Consider the following 5,623-nt stretch of genomic DNA (forward strand, 5'->3'; position numbering starts at 1 on the left):
CATGTCAGTGATCACTCACTCAAGCCACTGACCCCATGCTCAAGCCAGCAACCTCGGGGTTTCGAACCTGAACCTCAGTGTCCCGGGTTGACATTCTGTTTACTGCACCACCACCAGTCAGGCCACCTATTATCTTTTAATCAATTAAAATGGTTCTTATCATTTGTTCAAAGTGAAAAAGGAACATCAAAATATATATAATTTGGATAGGCATGCAACAATTATTTTTCCTTCCATCCTTCCTTCTAATAAGCAACTTTTGAATGTCTTTATGGGCTACATCTAATATTAACAGACTAAAAATCTGCCTTCATGGAAGCCCAAGTTTTGATGAGGAAAATAACAAAGTAAGTAAAATACATAGAGTTTTGGTGAAAATTATGGCTATGCCATATATAAAAACAAGAATGATAGGCCCTGGCAGGTTGGCTCAGTGGTAGAGCGTCAGCCCCACATGTGGATGTCCCAAGTTCCATTTCCGGCCAGGACACACAGGAGAAGCACCCATCTGCTTCTCCACCCTTCCCCCCTCCTTTCTATCTCTCCCCCTCCTGCTGCCAAGGCTCCACTGGAGCAAAGTTGACCTAGATGCTAAGGATGGCTCCATGGCCTCTGCCTCAGATGCTAGAATGGCTCCAGTTGCAACAGAGCAACAGCCCCAGATGGGCAGAGCACCGCCACCTAGTGGGCATACCTGGTGGATCCCAGTTGGGAGCATGCAGGAGCCTGTCTCTCAACCTCCCGGCTTCTCACTTCAGTAAAATACAAAAAATAATGATAATAATAAAACAAGAAAGGTAGATAAAAGTATTAGGGATGGGAACAATTTTAAATAAGGTGGTCAAGGAAGGCTTTACTAAGAAGGTAATATTTGAACAAAGATCTGATATTTCTGAAAGAAACTATCACAGGTAAAGGGAACAGCAGGCAATGAAGTGTGTTGATGATGTGTTTCCAAGGAATGCACAGCCAAGAGGCCACTTTGGTTAAAACAGGAGGCCCTGGTCGGTTGGCTCAGTGGTAGAGCATCAGCCTGGCGTGCAGGAGTCCTGGGGTCGATTCCCGGCCAGGGCACACAGGAGAGGCGCCCATCTGCTTCTCCACCCCTCCCCCTCTCCTTCCTCTCTGTCTCTCTCTTCCCCTCTCGCAGCCAAGGCTCCATTGGAGCAAAGTTGGCCCAGGCACTGAGGATGGCTCTGTGGCCTCTGCCTCAGGTGCTAGAATGGCTCTGGTTGTAACAGAGCAACACCCCAGATGGACAGAGCATCGCCCCCTGGTGGGCATGCCAGGTGGATCCAGGTCAGGCACATGCAAGAGTCTGTCTGACTGCCTCCCGTTTCCAACTTCAGAAAAATACAAAAACAAAACAAAGAAAACAACAGGGAGGGCGAAGGAGGAAGCTGCCAGCGTGAGCAGGTCAGAGAAGTAAAGATGTATGTGGGAGCTAGGTGCTGAACAATGTCCACATAATCTCAATGCTGTCATGGTTAGAATATTCAGAAATGTAATCTGAAAGGAATTCAGCATCTTCTCTAGACTTAAGATACTAAGATGTTCTATTGAATTTTCAAGGTCAATTTATCCATGTTAATGCCAATTATAAAAATCTTTAGTACTCTTCATCTCTTAAAATGGCTGTAGCAAACAAATCTTCATAGAATGTATAATCTTCAAAAATATATAATTTTGTGTCCTGTGAACAGATTTTGAACCCAGAATTTGACAGCAAATAAGTGTTAAGTCCTTTAAAACACATAACCCCTCAAAATAAAAATATTAACAGGGGAAATAGTAAATGTATTATTTTATTAAAGTATACCAATATCTAGAAACAATAAAGGATACATTATAAATATGGATACAAAACTGGTCAAGCTTCACATGAAATAGAAACGTTTATGAGTTATTTTAAAAATATATCACTGGAAACAACCATAAATTTGTTAACTATAACTACAGGGTGACTAAATATGTTCAGGATCCTTTGACCAAATGAATTCATTGTGCTACATTTCTGTTATTTTAAAATTCATTGTGGCTAAGTAGTATTCCATGTGTAACTATTAACGCATGCTTTGCTACAATATGGATGGACCTGGAAATCATCATGCTAAGTGAAATAAGCCAGTTAGAGAAAGACAAGTACTATATGACTTCACTCATTTGTGGACTCTAATGAACAAAATGAACTAAAAAGCAAAACACAGACAGACTCATAGATACAGAGCAGGCTGACAGCTGTCAGGGGTTGGGGGGTTTGGGGGTTAGGAGGTTGAGGGATTGATCAAAATAAAAAAAAACTCATGAACATAAGAAAAATAAAATGTATTGTGGCTTTGATTGTAAAGATAACGATCCATTAACTCATTGGGTAAGGTAAGACAATCATTTGATTTTTATTTGCTACATCCAAGAATCTTTGGAGAAATTACCTTTGAGGGGGACTTGCTATATACAATTGAACCACTTGAGTTGATAGTAATCATGTGACAAGTTCAGGACATTTCCCCTTCACCGCTGACATTATCAATCAGAATGAAAGTATGTTCCCTAGGTTACACAGTACATGTTCATACTATATGAATGTGCTATATTCATACATTTCTGTCAAAGTTCAGTAGGGAAGAAGTGATGCCAAAGTAAAACTGCAATAACAATTTTAAGTACTATACTCTATTTCCTCTGCAATCTTTGAGTTAATATAATGAGCTAAATTTTGTCCAAAAAAATCTAAGAATAAAGATTTCTTCAGTTCCCCAAAAATTGAAATATTTCTTGGTTTTCAATTCAAACTATATGTCACCACAAACCTATATTAAAGCATAAAGTTAGCAAAACATTTTAAAAACATTAACCTCAAATAAATAGAATTTTAGCATATATTCCAGTACCCGTTTTCTGCTTATCTTTCTCATGCTGCTTGGAAAGCTCTATATTTCTTTTCAGTGTTTAAAAACAAATGATATTTTTATTTCCTCTTTCCTTTAAAAACTGGTAGGGCCCTGGCCAGATGGCTCAGTTGGTTGGAGCCTCATCCTCAAGCTCAGAGGTTGCTGGTTGGATCCCTGGTGAGGGCACAGGCAGGAACAGGTTGATGTCCCTGTCTCTGTCTGTCTGTCTCTCTCTCTCTCACTAAAATTCAATAAATAAATTTTAAAAACTGGTAGGAATATTTATTTTATTTATTTTTTATTATAATTTTATTTTTTTAGGAATATTTATTTTAAATTAGAGGTAGAAACTTGAAATACTTTCTCCTCTCCCTCAAGACAGACTTATTTTTGGTATAGATTTCTTATTTATAATATGTGAGATAAAGAATCATAATGATAAAATTCCTTTTTATAAATAACCAAGTATGACAGAGTGATTTATATGCATGGGAAACACAACAAACATAATATATATATATATACACATATGACCCATCATTGCCTTACATAGTGCTCCTAATTTAAAAGACTGAATTACATTTATTGATCTATTTAAGATACAGCAAACTGCTCTCATTTAAGCTAAAATGAAATAGATGCTCAAAGCACTTCTGTAGATGATACAGAAGATAAGAGTTTGCACCATAACCAGATCACTATGGGCAACAACTAGGCATACAAAATGCAGACAATAAGTAATATACTAGTCATTATGAACAAGTTCTCTTCAAGGCTTCATGTCTCAATATTTAATGGCTAAGAACTAAACAACACTTAGCAAAAGAAAATGTATTTAAATAAATGTTTTCATGTGAATGGAAATGGTTCACCCAGCAAACCCTTAGCAAGACTACAGAGACATTATACATCACACTGATATTTAAGAGTATCCGTTTGCCTTGGTGGCTTCAGACAACTCACTGTAGGTTGACTACATTTATATTGCTGCCCAACAGAAGCAAAGCTCATATTATAGTTCTGCTTGTGATGACATTTTGTCAAGCTATAAGCAGTCTCAAGATATAATTTGCATTTATCACTTCTATTTTTTGCTCCTGACAGTATAAGAAAACCTGCTTTCTCAAATGCACAGATGTGCTCAATGTGCACTTTCCAACTTACATATAGGAATATACTAGCTCTATGTAATATGAATTTAAGAAGATCTGACTTTCTTTTTTTAATTTTTATTTATTTTTTTGTGGCAGAGACAGAGTCAGAGAGGGACAGGTAGGGACAGACAGACAGGAAGGGAGAGAGATGAGAAGCATTAATTCTTCGTTGTGGCTCCTTAGTTGTTCATTGATTGCTTTCTCATATGTTCCTTGACCAGGGGCTACAGCAGAGCGAGTGACCCCTTGCTTGAGCCAGCAACCTTGGGCTCAAGCTGGCAACCTCGGGGTCTTGAACTTGGGTCTGCCACATCCCAGTTCTATGTTCTATCCACTGTGCCACCACCTGGTCAGGCAAGATCTGACTTTCTTAATAAAATCTAAATGGCAACATTATTTTCTAAGTCATGAAAGGTTACTTGAAAGCTATTAAATTAATCCTAATATATTAATTTTTATTTTGAATAAGTCAAAGAATATCTTTAAGCATATTTATAATGTAGAGTTCAGCCTTGTGAGTATGGAGACTTAATTTTTTTAAAAAGAAACTACTCAAAGCCTGTGGCCAGAGATAAAATTGTAAATAATGTTAGGGTTTCTAACAATGTTTTTTTTCATTTCTTACAAAACCATAACCCTTATTCCTTAAAAATATGTCCTCTAGTAGAATACTGAACTAAAAAACAGATCATTGAACAAATCGCACCTAAATAAACTTTCAGTATAAAATATTTTTCTACAGATCCAAGATCAAAATGTATGCCAAGGGACCACAAAACAGAATGCTAGGGACCCAATATAAAAAGCCCACAATGTAAGAGACTAGATCACCTAATTAAAGAACCATAAGCTCACAGTATATAAGAGAGAAAATCTACACAAAACCGTAAAAAATAAATGCAGGAAATATAGTTAAATTTAAAATCAAAATGAAAAGTGGGTACATTTCCATAAAAGGACATATAAAGTTTATGACTATTGTAACCATTGTAACCACTATATAAATATTGTGTATACCTCTTTTGGAAGGTTTAAGGTATTGGTTTTTAATCTTAAATTATTTATAAAGAAATTTATCTCCCTCTAAAATGGTACATCAAGTAGCATTTCAATATTTTTTTCTTTCATGGACACAGTTGCTGGGATAGAAAAGTACCAAAAGTCTTATTCAACTTATTTAATGTTTCTATGCTCTAACATAGATTTTAAGTTTAAACATCTTTTCCTCTACAGCAGGTGTCCCCAAACTATGGCTGGCGGGCTGCATGTGGCCCTGAGGCCATGTTTCCGGCCCCCTCCGCACTTCCAGAAGGGGCTCCTCTTTCATTGGTGGTCAGTGAGAGGAGCACTGTATGTGGCAGTCCTCCAATGGTCTGAGGAACAGTGAACTGGTCCCCTGTGTAAAAAGTTTGGGGACCCCTGCTCTACAGAAATCAATTATTGGTAATACATTGTTATTTTCCCTTAGCAATTAATCACACATTTAATCACATTATAATACCAAAGAAAACATAATTTAAAAAATTATTTATACATTAGCTCAGGACAATCAATTAACCTCCATTTTCATCCAAAAAA

The 5,623-nt window shown here is 37.0% G+C and overlaps 1 long non-coding RNA gene across 1 annotated transcript; it reads left to right on the plus strand.

The window, feature by feature from the left end:
- Positions 1–1,808: 1,808 nt before the first annotated feature.
- On the plus strand, positions 1,809–3,505 carry LOC136337690 (uncharacterized). The gene is made up of 2 exons (XR_010731873.1): positions 1,809–3,163; positions 3,213–3,505. It is a non-coding gene; the product is annotated as an uncharacterized lncRNA (long non-coding RNA).
- Positions 3,506–5,623: the final 2,118 nt, after the last annotated feature.

Source organism: Saccopteryx bilineata, chromosome 5 (genome assembly GCF_036850765.1).
Source record: "Saccopteryx bilineata isolate mSacBil1 chromosome 5, mSacBil1_pri_phased_curated, whole genome shotgun sequence".
In the NCBI taxonomy this organism is placed as follows: Eukaryota; Metazoa; Chordata; class Mammalia; order Chiroptera; family Emballonuridae; genus Saccopteryx; species Saccopteryx bilineata.